We start from the raw sequence: 17,792 nt of genomic DNA, 5'->3' as shown, positions 1-17,792 counted from the left end.
GCGCGCTGGCTAAGCCCCCTCAGGCGTTGAATGATGCATTTTCCTAAGGTCAGAGCTCGCTAGACGGATTGTGATTTCAACACTCAGCCCGGCGGGGAGGGAAGATGGTTTCACTTTGCCACCTGTTACAGTTTCATTCGTTCAAGGTCAACCATTCGTCGAGGCATGCAATTACGACCGACCGAGACTCCTCCGACCAACGAGGTGCCGTGGGATTTGAAGCGCAGAGAAAAGTGTTGGTTGGCACTTTTCGTGGCGTACGAATGATGGCCGGCGAATTGGTTTCGAGAGCGCGCTCTCCGGATCGATCGCCTACGCCAAAAAATGCATTCGAAAAAATGGACGCCCCGGGGATGGTGGAGGGTTCGTGGCTGATGCTAATTTGATTATGAGTGGTCCCCCCCCACTCGTCAGTGGATGCGAAATGGCCAGGCCACGCAATTGCCACGCAGAGGAGGCCAGAAGAGGTGATGGTCGCGGCTATTATTGTTGTTGGCCACCCCCGGAGGGGCTGATGTGGGTTGCAACAACAACAACAAGACACGCACCGTGGCACATCGAGGAACAGATTTTTGGGACACCGACGGGGACGAACGAATGTCAGGCGGATGATTGATGATCGATGGATGTTGGCGAGATCGCTGTCGCTTAAATTTGGTAACCAAAGGGGTTACTGATTTATTAAATTTCGGTGCGAAAATGAACAATCATTCGTGGAAATTCATGGAAGTGCTTGAATGGCTTCGCTCACCGTGGGAGTGACATTAGCGATCATAAACAATCAACCATTGATGAACGTAATCCGATCACGTTTTTTCGTCTCAAATTGCCAAATCAAACGATTAGGTGCTTTCAACTAACATTCAAGTATCCATCGCGCAGTGTCTGACCGAGCAGCCCCAGGAATTGGATTACAGATTTGGTAGAAAAAAAGAAAGCGCCGATGGCGACGACAATAATACACATTAGCGTGCCATACAGCAGCAAGCAGCAGCAGCAGCAGCTAACGCCAAAATTGGACGAAATGTCCCCACCAGCCGGCTAAGGGCATCCTTGGCGCACGGGCACACCCGCTCCCATTTAAAGGGGGCGAGGTGCTGTAGCGGCCAATTTTCCAACTTGCCACCCCTCACTCATTATTCCATTCGCTTCAATTGACCGACCGCAACCGACTCCACCGATGCTGATTCGTTGCCAGTGGCTATTTTTATAACCCGGACCAGATCAACTGCGCACTGTAAGCAGTGCCACGCTTTGGTTCAAGGAGGATGGTTACCTCCGATGTTCCGATTATCACGTGGTCCCCGGTGACAGGACTCGTGTGGTGTTGTGGCGGCACACGCTGCCGAGCATCTGCACGTCCATCATCACACAGCACCTTCTCTTATCACCTCGTCAATTCAGGGCGTGCGCTCGTTCGCTCGCTTGCGCCGCACTCGCGATTATTGTTAAGCGCGTGACCCGACCTGATTTTGTTTGTGGTCATAAAAATTATGCGCGAATGATTGAAATGATCAGGATCACTTCACATCGCGGGCAGTCATGTCATGTCATGGCGCTCGCTTGCCTTGATCGTTCTCTGTCTGTTTGAGGACGTGGCACAGGCGTTGTGAAGCAACAGGTCGAATGATAAGGTGCTGCTGCGGATGCACCTTCCGATGTCCGGTGTCTTATCATCGGCAAGGTGGATTGCAACATTCTGCTTCGTGCGAGCAAAGGTCAGAGTCCGCTCAGAGTGTTTCTTTAGGATGTAGAGAAGTACAAGATTACAGCAATTTTTGAATGAAATTACAGTATTAGTGTGCGTGGCTGTGCGTTCGTACTAAGTAGAAGCTTGCATCGACATCGTGATGGAGCAAGATGAGTTCGCCAACTCGCGTGTGAGGTTCTTAACCTTCGCCGAACCGCGAAAGCAAGGTCGCCTGGCCTCGTCCCCTCCCAGGGCGGTTAATAACAGATAATTAAAAATTAAATAGCGTCCTGCGCGTGTGCATGAGAAGCTCGTCTCATCGTCTCATCACTAGAAGCTGATGCGACCTCTATACGCCCGAGCCTCTAGGCGGCCACAGCAACATTAATATAATGAGCCACCAGAACGGAATCTTGGAAGGGCGCAAAAGGTGACTCCAGTGGCTACTGCTGCTGCTGCTGCTGCTAAGAACAAGCGAACGGACTAGCCGCACCCTCCAGGCCGGCTTCCATAAATCGAATCATCTCGAACCAACGTGCCGACCCGGAGGGAAGGACGATCCGCGTACAACCATCGTATCCGTGTTCCATCGCCAAGGCGCTAGAGGCGCGATTCGAAAAGCGAAAACCGGAAATTTCATAATTCGCTCCAATCACTCACTGGCCGACCGACCTCCACGCCATCGGCATCGCCATCGTTGTGGTCGTCATCGGCGTAACTTCTTTAACATCTTCGCCCACCGACGGTGCGGCGTGTGTGCGCGGTTGGAACGGATGTGTTTAGGCCTAGAAGAAGCCGGGGAGGACGAACGGACGTGCGGACGGACGGACGGACGGACGGGCGTCACTTTCTCCTTTGCGCCCTCGTCAGAAAGGGTAAGTTGAACGCTTCACTAAAGCACGACGTTGGCTCTTCGTTGGACCACCGCTATTGACGGAATTCCACAGGGGGGCTAATGCATGGGGGACGTGGGCCCTCAAACATGGACACAAAAACACTGGCCAACCACTGACTGGAGTCTCGGTACGTGGTGCACCGTGAGGCGTGATTACGCGGCAGTAGTGTAAGCAATAACAGCGTCTTCGTCGTAGGTCTTCGGGCGACCCTTTAGTGCCAACTAGAGCCAACTTGGAGCCAGGGCCACGATGTACACGCTCGCGATCGCACGATTGTGTGAGGTTTTTGGTGTCAATATGTGGTGTGGTCTCTTGAAATGATTTTTTAATGCTCTGCCAACAGATAAACTCGCGGGGTTTTCCCTCTGCTGCTCTGCTGCTACTTCGAAATTATGCTGCCTTTGCGATCCTCACCGAGGATCCGGTGATGCTGGCACACATAATCATCGGTTTACGGTGCTGCTCGGCCGCCTGCTACTAGCGATGATTAAGGGGGCTGCAAAAATGATGGAGCAACAGTAGCAGATGGGGAGGAGGAAAAACTTGACGCGACCAGAGCGTCCCACCATATAACGCCCATCAGTTTGAGTGATGCTGGACCGATAAGCTGCTGCTGCTGCGCCACAAACAGAGCGTTCCCATGCTGGGACTGCCACAACAGGCCTTCCTCAATGCGGAAAGGATTCCACCGCCAGACCATCAATCGCTCTCCGGACGCCCGTTGGAGCAGATAAGCGACGGAACTCGCTCACCCAGCGCCCCCTGCTGCACTGCTAATGTCCGTTCCGTCATCATCAGCGACGCGCTGCACTTCCTGTTCCTGGTATCAAACAGGCAATGCGATGGTGTATTTACTAGCCGCGGCGATAAGGTAAGCATCTCATATCAAGCTCGAAGCGGTGACACGGCGGTGTTGTGTTGAACATGATTGGCTATTTATGTTCCAAACAATTTAACAAAAGCGTCACACCGTGTACCTTTACCGTGTCCGCACTGAACGAACAATGTTGTACGAAACGGGTGAGAGCGTTAATGACTCACGTGATAGCGCGCTGTTCGTCCCAAGAGGTTAACGGTGACAGTAGGTGCGGTGACGGGGCGACCGAGGCCGAAACGAAACCAATCGAGAAAAGCTCCCCGACCAAGGCTGACATCACTCCCGGGCGTTGGGTGAATGAACTCTGTAACCTAGCTGCTGCACGAGATGCTGTACACTTCGTGGTGGTGGCCACTACGCAGTACAGGCCTCCGCGATATGGCGTTGTCATCATAATCGTCCCGCGGAAGGCTGGTAAATGGCCGGGGAAGAAAAGCAGGTCGCTCGCGGTCGCTGAATGGATCGGTGGTTGTTGATGCTTATTTTTTTTGGGGGGAACGCGGGAAGAAAGTGCGGTCCCAGAGGCGAAACAGATGAAAAGGGGGACCGATCGCGCTCGAGATCGCGCTACTGGATAACCTCCCCCGGGAATGTGGCCGACCTATTGCTCCGGTTGCAAACTATGATACCCCCGGTTGGCTGCAGTTGGAACGGATTTTCGCATAAATGTTTAGCCAGTTGGATGGTTTTTATTCATTTTTATGAGGACGGAGAGATTTCAGATCTGCAGATGGATTGCAAATGGATCTCGTTTGTACATATTTAGGTAATGGTTTTATTACTTCAAGTTATGCACCGCCTTTTGATTGTGCCTACAATGAAATACTCTACTGTCGTTGTTAGTAGACGGATTAACATAAAGTTGTGTGAATTTTTGCACAGTTTCTGATAAAAAGTTCCACTTAGATTTTCTCGGAAGCTCTTAAAAAGTTTAAAAGAACGATAAGATGATTGATTTTGTTAAGTACTTGCTGCACGCAATCCGAAGCACAATTAGCAGCACAGCGAGACATGTTTCAAGGTGCTTGCATCATTTAAGTTTAGAAGAAGCAAAATATCTCTACAAACTTATGCCCTGATCACACCGTGCCATTAGGCGAACCACGAAAAACTTTTCCACCTTGGCCACTCTCATTTGCACACTTCGCCGATCTGCGCCAATCCACGAGAGGTAATTCGAGGGCCCTCCACCGTTCATGAGACAAAACCCACCAAACGGAAGAGTAATTGCCGTTCCCATGGCGTTTTCTTAATACATTGTCTTTCGATCCTGCAATCGATCGTTTGTTGTCTTGTCCGACAGAGAGACAAAGCGCCACGCAAGCGCCTGGCCACCATCGGCTGAATTGCTGGATTGATCGTGGATCGTGGGCCACGGGCTACGGAAGCTAAGCCAGCAATACACAATCTACTGGTTGGTGGGTGGGCTGTGGCTACGATTGCGATAACGCGATAACTCCCGCCCGTAACGAGAGTGCAGATCGCGTGCATTGCCTTTCCATTCAGGCAAAGATCATTGTTTTACATTGCAGTACACAACACCCTGCGTGGCGTTGCTGCATCCCATCCCCTCTCTGGGAGCTGGGTATGGGAGCGTTGTGTGCAGAAAGTGCAATATTCCCCGCAGAAGTTGCTGCTGACGACGACGATGAGAGAGAGAGAGATCACAGCGCACTGAATGTCCCGTTTTGATTGCAAAACTGCAGCACGATGTGCAGCAGCAGCAGCAGTGGAGGGCAATGATGCTTCATTCACTTGGCCTGCGTCTGGCCGGACGTGGCGATCGACGGTGCATCGATAAATCATAACGGCGCTAGTAGTCGCAAGACGAACGATCATGGATGGTGGTTGAATGGAAGGCTTAAGTTTGGTTTTCCTAATCGCTGATGCTGCTGACAGCCGGCTTTGATATTGGTTTCACTTCGAGTGAATGGTGGCCGATCGGGGATGTGGCCATGGCTTGCAGCCAACCATTCAGCCTCCACCGAAAACACCGTTACGATGCAATGGATGATCTTGTGCAGCTCATAAATTGATTCTTCATTTTCTATGCCACGTGATATGACTATAATGTGTGCTGCAGTCCTCAAATCCTACTTTTTTTTTGTTTTAAATTAAAATATTCCAAACAGACTGCACCTCTTGAAAGAGCTTGGAATGAACAGAAGTTACAAGAAGAGGCAGTGCGTGTCGTGGCGACGTTGTCTTCCTTTGCTGGTTCCGCGCCTTCATGCGGAACAACGGAAACGTTCAGTCTACGTTCAGTCGTTTCCATCTTCAAGGTGTTCATCACCATTACCGCTAGTTGCTCGGCTACAAGGTCGTGAAGGAATATTTCTTTCCGCGTTGACACGTTTGTGAACAGAGGGCTTATCAGAGTCACAACCAGACGCGTGTAGCATTCCTTAACAGTGATTAATGTCTGCTCCACTCTGTACAGTGTCCACTTCTTTGTCGACCTGATCTGACGAGAATTTACATCCAAGACCTACTGCTGCTGCTGCTGCTGCTGCTGCTGCTGAGTTGCTTCTGTGCCACATCTGCCACTGGATATCAATCTCTTCTCTGGTCACAAATTGCTAAACTAATCATGCGCCAGGCAAGATGGGCGCACATTGTCTCGCAAATCAACGCACAATGTGATCGGAGTGATAACCCCAGTGCTGGTGGTTGCGTAAACGAATTGAAAACGTTCACGAAGCGCTGTTTAGCATTTTTTTTGTGTGCGTTAGGAAGCGGCATAAACGCAACAAACGATGGGCTAATATTCGTTCAAAAAACTACCAACAAACCCAAAACAATCGTCATCCCCATGATCCGCGATGCATCCCCACTTCCGATTATCACGCCACAAATCTCGGGGCCGGCCTCGGTGCCTCCGGTGGAATATTAATTCCAGCTCTTACGTGGTCGTCCGAGTAAAAGAGCCAAAACTAAAAACGGTCCACCATTCACGAACCGAACAGATCCGGTAAGGCCGCACCGAAAGAGCTGGATTTTTGGACGTCGTCGGTCGGTCTTATCACCCTCAACAGTCCATGGAGTGCCTGCACGCCAGGTCATTGGCTGGTGCGGTGGTGCAACAGTAGACTTATGCAAAGCATCTGCTTGTGGACGTTTGTTGCCGTTTGCATTGTCATGTTATGCTGGTGGCAAACGTGATGTCTAGATGCTATGCTTGCTAGCAGGCAGGTGAAGGAAGGGAGAGAGGCCACCAATTAGCGTGACACAATTTCCCTTCTGCACCATTCTGCGCTAATGATTTCACACCTTAGGTCATCGGGGTTTGTTGCCCGCTTCCCTCGCGCCACTCGGCACGGTGCTATGCCAGAGAACACGAATTCAGCTGGAAAATGACGTGAAGGGACGGGTTGGTTGAGGAGCGAAAAAAGAAAACTTTTGCCGCTCGATACCACCCACCACGACACGATCGTGGCTGCGCTGTGGCCACCCCATATGACCAGCAGCGTGCAGCGAGGGCGGCAGTGTGCTAGCCATTGTGTTCTCGGTCTGACTCTCGGTCTAATCTGCAAATAGCCCAGCCACATCATTCCGCTTATGAAGGCGGCGATTCACTCGCAAGCGATCGTTAATGGCAAATGAGCTTGCTTCCCATAGTGCCCCCCCAAAACGCCACCAACCCCCAAACGAAGCGGAGAGAACAATTCTTTTTTCCATAAATTTCGCAACCTTTTTCGCTTCTAGACCCCCCCGGGGGGATCACGACGATTTGTTTGGATACGCAAATACGATGAGGTCAACGGCCACAAGATTGTGGAAACGGGTGGGAAATTCCCTTTCGACAAAGCATGACGGCAGTACTGACTGATAGTGGAGGATTCTTGGGGAGTTTTGTAGTAAAAATCATCAAATTTTAGCTGAAAGTATGTTACAGAAATCTCAACATTTTAAATTGGTTATTCCTCTTTGTATATTAACAAATGAATACAGAACAAAGCACATCGGTCTTTGCAAGCGGAATAGGAATTACAAAGAACACAATAACATTTCTCGGAATGCTGTTCATAGTTCCACCCGTAGCACATAAGAAACGCTTAGATCCCGATCGACCACCCTCCGCGGGAGTGATAGATAAGCCTCCAGTTCCAAGGACATAGAGGACGTCGCATTACGCGAGTCATCCTCGCTCGAGATGCCTCGCTCACAGCAGCAGCTCCAAGCCGGGAGACGCTCGCTGAATGCATAAACGTGTGATCACTCAACTCAACGCGATCACTCGCCTCGCCGTTGGTTGTGTATGTAGTTGGATGATGGTTTTATCCAGAGAAACCAGTTCCACAACAATCTCCGTCCGCCGAGATTGCGCTGCTAGACGTCGGTTAGTGCGTCGTTCGTTTTGCTTCCTCCTGAAGCGCTGAATCCCCGTTGATGATTAGAGACGAGGTGGTGGGGTTGTTGTTATTTTCCGTTTCGTCCGACCGGTCGATCCGGGGTGGGCTGATGTGTGTCGGTTCATCCCGGATTAACCTTGGGACAACCACCGCGCAGCTCCCTTGCCATCAGTGCCCATCGGTGTGCTTGCGGGTCCTACTTATTGCGTCATTTGCATAGCGCGCCCAGGTTGAAGAATCAATAGCCAGAACACAAATGCACATCTTGGCAAAGTAAACCTTTGCCATCGGGCACCGATTGAGCTGAGCCCCGGAACCAACACCGAGGGCTGAAAATGTTTGATGTACTGATGGGCTGAGCTTTGATTGTGGATTTGTTTAAACTGAAGGCTCTGTTTACGAGGTTTTGGGCATAAACAGCGGGTGAACGTTGGGAGTCAATCCTTGCACAATCTACAGACGGATTGTAAAGAGTAAACGCTTGGATGTGGATGTTTATAAAATAATGAACAAATAAATAGAGGCGAAAGAACTGTAAAGCTTAAAACCTCTATGATGAAATGAAAAAAAAGAACAAATAAACGGTAGAAAATTTAGCATTTCATCGACAGCTATTCTTGTTTCAAGAACTTAAGCGACGATCGGCAAAGAACCAGCGATTGTATTGCTAAAATACAGGCTTCCTTCCACTTGAGTTCATTGAGTACCGCAAGAATCCCACTCTCCGGGGCCGCTTCAAACCCCAAAAGTCTTCAAATACGAGCCCAACACTCCAGTGGTACTCTTCGCAGCTACGCGGGCACCTCTCGAAATGGCGTCGTCGTCGTCGTCGTCGTCATCGGTAACCAGCTGTAGCGCGCTTGCCACCAGCAACAAACGCGTCGCAAATGAAAACAAACACGGAACGCGATAAAATGCTCTGCTGCGCGAGGAGTCACATAAAACAATCCAAACACAACAAAACCACCGTGGTTCGTGGAGTCGGAACGCCGCAAACGTTGCCGTCGAACCCGAGGACCGAGGACTGAGAACCGGTTTCCACGTTTTGGACCTTGCCCAACCGATCGACAGCGGACGGAGAAGCACGTCGTCGTCGTCGTCGTCGCCGTCGTTCCGTGCTGCAAAAATCCGTGGCTTACGTATCGTATCTCGTATCGTGAGCAAAATCATCGCATCTCATGTATGTGTTCCCAGGACTGGAAGGACTTACTGGCCGGTGTAACTGGCACGCTGGAGAATGTCCCACACACGACACTTTTTTAATGTTCCGCGTTTGCTCGATCATAAAACCTTTAGCTGGTGCTGAGAGACCTCCCGGAGTCTGAAGATGGTCACCATCTAAGCCACAAAAGTCAACTGTTGTGACCACAGCGCGACTTCGTCGCCATTCGCATTCCAGCGTCGCCCAAAGGGGGGGGACTGGTAAAGCTAGAATTTACGCCCTTTTGTGACCTCACACCCTCTCAGCTGTCCGGCTGTAATGTATGCAAATGATTGTTTCCGATGTTCGTGCTTTGTACTCGGGCTGCTGCCCTGCCTCCCGTGTATCCGACAGCCTTCCTCCAGGAGAGTGTTCCTACAGGTATTAGCTGGTGCTACTCCCTCCCTTTCCGGTACCGCAAGTACCGAGGCTGTGTACTGCATTCTCGGCACCTCGGCTCATCGACACGATCCCTCTCCGTTTAACACGCGATCAATCGATCATCGCAGATCATTGCGCAAAAAGCGATGCTAGTGAGATTAGGCGCGCCTGGAATGCGATGCGCCCCTGATACCCTGGGTTCAACCTGTTGAGAAGCTTTTTAGCATGACGTGCACTCTGGCCGCACTGTCTGTCTTGGTGTGCTGGAGCGATCCTACTACTCTATCACAAAACGTGACTGAAAGTGCATTTTTTCACGTCCGGTCGACGTCAAAGCAGTGGAATGCAACTAATGGGAGAGCCGACGCGTCTCCAGTCGCCCTTTAAACGCCATTGAAGGGGGAGCACTGTTTGAATTAGTTAATCTGATGGCACACTGGCTGCTAAATCTCTAACGAATGTCTAAATCAACCCTTTCGCATTGACACCCTTTCGCCCTTCTAAAAAACAACCAACGAAGCTATCTTCCAGCTCATCTAATGATCATTTAGTGTCGAGCCGCAGTGAGGATCAGCTGTCGAACGATGATCGAGTTTCATGCAAAGCGTTTGTCGCCAGACATGGGCATCACGGCACACATACGGCCATGTGACCATGTTTGGTAGCTTGGTGATGTAGAGCATCCGATGCAATCGCAACCGCAGACCACCGATGGATGGCCAGAACCGGTCATCGGAGCGAAGGGCGTTCCAGCTTCATCCCCACAAAAGTACTGTTACGGCGGCGGCCGGAATCGTCGCAAAGAATCGCGAATCCACCATCGCCCACACAACGACGAAGCTTCCAGAGCGTTGCGCTTCCATTTGCATTAATTCACTTTTTATCACCACTCCATCCTCCCACCCCATTCCAGAAGTCGGTTGCAAATGATGATTGAACCGGTTTTTCGAGAGAGGGAAAAGGGGCGGGAGAGGAGGAAAAAATCGACTTCCGTTTGAAAGTTTTGCAGCAGCCCATTTGTGAATGCAAGGCAGAGTGACGATGCGCGCCAGGGGATGAAATGGCAATCGCCTGAAGAAAACACCGGGACGGCATGAAAGTGCCTTCGACGTTCGTTCGTTCGTTCGGCCGAGGAGTGCGTTCTCTCCAGGCCAAACACGCATACGGGGGAAAAGACAGTTAACAGTGTTATGCAATGCTCGAGGAGTGTTTGTTTCGGTATTCAGTCCGGGTGGGCTCTATTGGTCTACAACGGTGGGTTATCTCACTGACGGTGCGCTAAATGGCTTTTGTTTTTCTTTTCTGTTTCTTTCGGAAAACAGTCAGTAAGTTGGAGTAGATAAGGAAGCGTGAGGTAGCGCTTTAACAGCTCAGATTGGTCGATCAGGGCCACACCTGACACCGGAACGAGTAGCTGATTATCTGAGCCCACACAGATTAATCGCGAAAAACAAACAAATCAAGCTGATAAGTTATTTTTTAAAACATAATGAATCCGTGTCCGTATGTTCTTGTTTAGAACACTTGTATTAAATGAAATAATGAATAGTAGAACAAATTTTCACTTCCGCACACTCTTAATAACAATCAACCATACTGAGGATCCGACAATCGAACGAATTGCATGTTCCACGACCCCTTTTTACAGGAATTCCATGGGGAATTTTCGAAGGATTCGTTCCTATAACTAATGATAGTAGGTCATTACAGGTTTGTCAATCAGTTTGTCCCTTTTGAACATCCATGCAACCGGAGCGTTTCTATGCGAAGGTGAAACATAATCACTTCATTTGCTTTATTAAGCTGTCGCTGCTCAAGGATGTGGTTGGGAGCTACACTTTTTGTTCCGTACCGATCGGCTGAATCGGGCCATCCATGCAATTGCAGTAGTAGGAGCGCAAAACCCGTGGCTCCGCTCGTGACCAACTCAGCACGGTTTCGCGATTCGCGAGCGCTGCGACACGAAGTGGCCGGCCATGGACAAAACAATCTCCAGCTCAGAAGCACGCCGCTAAAGGACGCATCATTGTCAGCTGACCATAAGGTACACCGCGAAGCGGAGGGGCAGTGAGGGGGCTACCAATTCATTCTGTTCTCCCCCTTCACGTTTCTTATCCGGCCCGGTGGTTGAGTGCCTTGCGATGCACACGGATCTGTGCTCGCTCGCTCGGCGCTCTCAGGGTCATGCGGGACACCAAACTGCTGCACCTATCTGCACAGCCAAAGCGCCCGATCGGTACGATGATGGTGAGCGGCAAATGTGGGATTTCAAAATTCGGTGCAATAGGAACAAGCTTTGGCCAGGGTACTGACGGGTGGTAGAAGCTCTTCTCGCTGTCCTAAACGATGACTTTGTTTTTCAGCATCGGCGGATCCATCAACACGCGCACTCTCGTGCTCTGACGCGAGTTGCCGCGAGGAACTGCGGCAGTGCGCCAGTGCGCCATATTGCATCGTCATCAAACAAGGTCTTTGTAACCGAGGAGAATTCGCTGGTAGACCATACCGTGGCGCAGAAAGACGACTTGTGGAGTGATGGTTTGTTGCTGAAAAATAAGCATGATAGGCAAGAGAAACGTCTTGTTTTTTGCAAAACGATCGCATCATCGCCGGCAATTGTGGTGGAGGCTGTGAGAAGTGTTATTCTATTGACTAAGCAAACATCTGGCGGAGTTAAATGTTGACGCTGCTATTCGAGTCTGTTTTCAAAGCTGGGCTTCATGTTCTTCCCCGTGGCTTTCCGGGGTTTACAGCCATAAAGTTTCATAAACACTACTTTACAAATATAAAGATTAAAGCTGGAGATTCCGGAAATCGCTTCCTACAGTCGATAGGTAATCAATCAATCCGATGACTCATCATTTGAAGATTTACATTCGATAATGTTATCATCAGCATTACACAAAGCAAAGTATTCTAGCAAAGCATGGGCGGGCTAGCAAAAATGATTTACGATCAGTGTTTACGCCATCAACGATCGCCAGAGTGACTTCATATCCCCCAAGGAACGTTAAGAATTCTCTCCATCCACGAGAGAACTATTTCAATCATCTTTTCACAACAATACCCAACAATTTCTGGGCACAATATGTTGCACAACTAGCAGCCCACTGCCTAGGGCACTGAAAGAGATTCCTTAAACCATTTACGTAAACGGATAATTACTGCCAGCACACGCGGCGTAACGTTATCACTTTGGCTCTCCATGTTTAGCATGATCCTCGATGTTACCTCGAGGGGAGGACTTTGCGCTGCCATAACAGCCCTCAAGAGGTACCGCCACCGTCCGCTTAAGAAATTGAACGAATGTTTAGCAAACGAAGACTGAAGGTTCCCGGTTCGATCTCGTGGACCCAGTGAAATCTAGCGAGGAAGCGAAAAAACAATTGAAACCGATGAGCCCTTCGAACCGCGAACCGGCCTAGGCACCCAGTAGGTGATCGCACCATCCACCCACCTCGAGTCGAGGGTGGCCACAGTAGAAGGGTGCCCTTTTGTTGTTTCTCTCGGGGGAGCTCGGGGCTTTTGATGCGGATGGTGGAACCATGATTTATCTAGCTTTCACTTCTCCTCACTCCTTATGCCAGCTAGCGAGTGGCCCTATCTTTATGTTGTTTTGTTGGACCGTCTCGCCGGTTTTTGCCTACATTTCACCCCATCATGGCCGGCGCGCACGTCCCGGCTGAGAGATAAAAAGCTTCATTACACGCAGCCTCATTATACTGCAACCAGCGAAGAGGAGACGGTTTTTGTTCAATTTCCAATAGTTTAGCTCGTAGTCTAGCCTCGGTTTTTTTTCGGTGCTCTGGTGGAACGAAAGAAGATCGAAGTAAGATCTTTCCAAAACTCTTCTCCCAGCAACCAAACGTCTTAGGAGCCCAACCAACCACCGTACCAATGACTAATGGTGTATGTCGCTCAAAGGAAGGGGAGGTAAGCGGTTGAAGGGCGGCAGAATGTTGTTCTCCATCCCGGTGCCAGTTCGCGAACGCAGCACGACGTCACGTTTTGTACACTAGAGACCCCCTTCTCGAGGGGGTCTCTCGGTTGATCTCGCCGAGTCTCGAATGTGTTAGTGTGCCGTTCGACGTTATACAATCTCTAACGGGAGGCTGGATGGCTGGGTGGCCGGTTGGTCCGGCTAAACCGGGCCATAAGCCCGGTACAAACACAGTCTCCCGGGACCTCAGAGTATGGTCTGTCTCTCTCGCATGCCGTGTGGTAGTTGTGTGCTTGGTTCTACTAGTCACCCAAGACAGCAAGAGCTATTGGAGAGCTACGGGATGGAATGCCAAATGCTTGGAGTATGCCGCCGTAGGATAGGATTCGATTGGCCATTCGATGGCGCGTGATGGCCGTGGTTTTGGGCTGCCTTGGCTTGGTTGGCGATGCCCCCGGTACAATGACCTAACGAGCAGCCTTTCCTGTTCCGGAACGACCGGGTCACACCGCCGAGGTAGCTACGGTATGCAAATTTTACACTCCAGCTTCAATGCTGTTGAACGCAGCATAAATAGGGTTGGCAAACGAAGCGCAAAAAAAAATCGTCAGAAATTTCGCGTCATCGTTTGACATTTCGCTTCCCACGATAAAGGAAAACGGCCAAGAAATGACGAAAGCGATCTGCGCAGCGCCCGGAGGAGCAGCGAGTGGTCTACCGCGATGAAGGGGAGTAGCAGCACCGCTGCGGCTGGCATACACATCAAACAAACAAACGGACCTAACCAAATGAAGAGAAGAGAAAGTTTGCCACACCACCCCGTCGCACTCCGTGGGCCGCCGCCCCGTGGTTGCCCCACGGCTAGTGGCGCACGATCGCGATCGCGCTCGCGGATATGGCGGCGCCTGCGGCCGGACGACACAGTCATGGACCCATGATGGAGTCAGCAGCCGGCCCAAAATGTGCAACAACATAACAGCAGTGTGCTACGTGTGCGTATGAGTGAGAAGAAAAAAAACCAACAAACAACACCACAGGGCCCACTAACACAGACCGATCGCGGACCGGCCTAGTAGTACACCTCGCCCCTCGGCTACTACTACTGGACCTGGACCAGACTGGACATCGGAAGACTTGTGGTGCGCATTACCTAACCACAAATGCTCGTGCTAAACATGGTAAAGGAAGTCGGTTAGCTTGGTTGGTTCAACGGGCGCTCACTAGCAACCGTCATGGCGAGACGAAATGCGTCGCACGGGGCCATTCCATGCCATTCCAGAGTTCCGATCCCGTGGGTTCGAACTACGGGGGGGGGGGGGGGGCGGGCACAGAATCCTCACACCAATACACAGTCAGCTGGAGCTGACTTTGAGCTCGATTGGTAGCGAATATTGAACCGGTTCTAGCGTGGATAGACAGAGGCAACGGATCTGCACCGGGGGAGTTGCCCACCAGTTGACACGCCGTGTCTGCAACGATCGCGGTTTTGTACTCCGGTAGAAACGGATTGCAATAAAGTAATAAAATCGGATTTCGTACACGCAACCGCCATCGCATCGTGTGTTCAGCAACAATTTGATCACATCGGTCAGGTAGTGGCGCCATAACCTACCTGTACTACACGCTGGACGATCCTCGAATCCCGTTAATGGTGTTGGGTGGATCTGGCACTCGTTCGCGTCTGACGTCTGCAGAATGGTTCTCGGATCACGAAGCACACGTTCTACACCTCTGTTCCCCTTGAGACACCACGCGTGCACCACGAAAAAGGGGGTTTCGTATCGACCGGAAGGTAGGATGGGATGGGAGAAACTGTGGAGCTGACGCACTTTGGCACACGTCGTCCCGCGCACACACAATGTCACAATGCACTGAGCACACTGCACATCACCACTGGATCGCTGCACGACCGCTAGCAAGGTGCTTCCTGGTGGTGGAACGAACGAACCGAGGGGGAATTGGTAACAAAATGAAAAGGGGGGGTTAGTAGCAGAAATGATGCGACAATCTGGGCAGAGCGATCTCGTGGTGCACTACCACAGATGAGAAGCAAGAGCACAAGAGCAAATGGCTGCAGAAATACTCCGTCACCGAGGTTCGTTCGTGGTTCTTTTCCTGCATTGCACGTCGACAATGTCGGCACCGCGACTTATTGCCATCCAACTGGGACAAGCGCTGGGACGACTGTCACGTTGTCGCTGTCCCGGAGAAAGGAACGCTCCCGTTGTCGGAGTGACCCACAAACGGGGCAAGAAAAAAAAACGTGTCCGCATAAGAGTGAAAGACTAGGAATACATTAACACTCCGATCGCGATCGCCATTTGCACCGCGATTCGGATACTGTCACAGCAGCGTTCGGATTGCCTGGGAGGGTGCCTTGAAATGCAGCGAGCACGCGATGGTTACAGGTAATTCGCTAAAAAGGCAGAACACTCTAACCAACACGTTCCAAGAGAGTACTGATGACACCGCGGTCGACCTCGATGGCTCTAGCTCTCTGGAACCCAGCGGAATCGGCGATAGAAAGAGGGTGACAGATAGCCAGCGAGTGAGCGAGCGAGCGCATAGAACAAATGCGAAGCGATCGCGCAGCTTCGACAGGTAGCAGCAGCGTCAGCAGCAGCATCAGCAGCCCTCGATCGATCGTACACCTGATGATGATCACGTCGAGCGAAAAAATAAGATGGATACCGAGCTGTCCCAGCATCCATCGAGCGTTGCCGCGTGCTGTTGCCGTGTGGATAAATAGGACGAAGGTTATCGCTGGTCATACCAGCGATCTTGCGACCGCTGGGAGATAGGCCTGTATACGGCTGGGTGGCTGGGAACTGATTGAAATATGTCCGACATGACGACGACGACGTCATGTGCGACGTGTGCAGCCCGTTCACTGCGCTACACAAAGGCCAGGGTAATAACGCGACGCGGTTTTGGGCACGGGACACATGTTAAAAAAGGGGTGCGCCAGCATAATGGGCAGCTCGGAACACACGAACTCGAACTTTGAAGGCACTGCGGGGCCAGTATTAACGGAAACAACAACGAAGGCAGCAACAACAACAACAACAACAACAATGAGAAATGAGGAAACACAAACTTATGGTGTGTAGAGTACGGGAGCGATAGGCAGGAACACCGATCTTCCAGATCTCTCCACGGTGATGATGCGAAACACACTAGCACCACAAGTGAGGGCGATCGAAAGAAGGGTGCGTAGAAATCACAATCATGTGCCTGTGATCGTGTGATCGTGTGGTGTTGTGGAACAATGGGTGCGCCACGGTGCTGCAAAGTGATCAGTCACACTAGTGTATTTGATTTTGTTTAATTTTTATTTAATGTTGATCAGTGGATGAAACCTGCAGTTGGAGTTGAGAATACTGCTGTATGTTTCCGTTGGCGATCTCATCGAATAGGAAGCCGCAAATCATTGGCACAAGAATGGAGTCAATCACAGAATCAGATACATAAGATTTTAAACTTAAAACATGCAAACTTCTATTTATTGCATTAGTTGGCGATCACGTGCCTGTTTTTTTTTTAAATTCAATACAACGAACCGATCGCAACGGAACATACCCATTGTGCGGTTAACATAACACCACCACATAGTCTGGAGCGAGAGCAGCATACTCATACTGCCGCGATCGCTTTTATAACTGCGTGCGATCGTGGGTACAAAAAGGCAACTTGTTGAATTCCTACTCCGAGCACGATCGCTGGAAGCAACCGCATGAGCCGGGGCTCCTCGATCCCCGATCATCCAGGCGCACTTCGCTGCTACCGTCTACCGATCCGCGAGATAGATGACTTCGAGCGCAAAATTGGACGATCAGCGATCACCAAGTACGAATTATTTACCCATTTTAGCAAATATCATCCGCTGGTCGCACACATGATCGTTGGGAGCAGTCGCACAGGGCGTTGATTGAAACGTACTGCCCAAAAAAAAAAAAGTGGGGTGCAAAAATTCACGATCAAGTAAATGCTCCCATCGTCGGCGGATGGCCAGCGGAGTATTATCGCGCTATATAGTGATTGACAGGTCATTCGGCATTCGATCGGTATTGCCGTGATGGTTTGTGAGGCAATAAACAAGATGTTAATGTCACACTAATCGCCAAAGTGCTTATTCGAATGCAAAACAGGAATGCAGACTCGTTTATTGATAATTTCTGTTTCTTTTACTGCATTCACAATCGCGAAATACATGGCCGCGATCATATGGCCATAGGAAACAGCCTTCTCTTGCTTCCAAATACTACACTTCTTATTATCATGATAACTCGTTGGTACGAGTGCAATCCAAACTGCCCACCTATGATTACTGTCCCACACGGCGCCAGCGTGGTCTTTGCTGAGAAAACTTTCTAAAAACATCCTTCTTACGGCGCTAATGATAAAGTTCCGCTCTTCCGTAAGACCTCCCCACTGGAGCAACTGCGACTGCTACTG

The 17,792-nt window shown here is 50.5% G+C and overlaps 1 protein-coding gene across 3 annotated transcripts in view; it reads right to left on the bottom strand.

The window, feature by feature from the left end:
* LOC126574478 (PTB domain-containing adapter protein ced-6) overlaps nucleotides 1-16,519 on the bottom strand; it is a 23,826-nt gene extending 7,307 nt beyond the window's left edge. For all 3 annotated transcript variants that reach the window (XM_050234702.1, XM_050234703.1, XM_050234704.1), the window contains exons 1-2: nucleotides 16,435-16,519; nucleotides 14,950-15,264 (exon numbers count right to left, since the gene is read on the bottom strand). The gene's annotated coding sequence lies outside the window, so the exon portion shown is untranslated. The remainder of the gene's footprint in view (nucleotides 1-14,949; nucleotides 15,265-16,434) is intronic.
* Between the last annotated feature and the right edge of the window lie 1,273 nt (nucleotides 16,520-17,792).

This window comes from Anopheles aquasalis, chromosome 3 (genome assembly GCF_943734665.1).
Source record: "Anopheles aquasalis chromosome 3, idAnoAquaMG_Q_19, whole genome shotgun sequence".
In the NCBI taxonomy this organism is placed as follows: Eukaryota; Metazoa; Arthropoda; class Insecta; order Diptera; family Culicidae; genus Anopheles; species Anopheles aquasalis.
The sequence above is the reverse complement of the archived record's forward strand: the minus strand, read 5'-3'. Positions and strand labels throughout refer to the sequence as shown.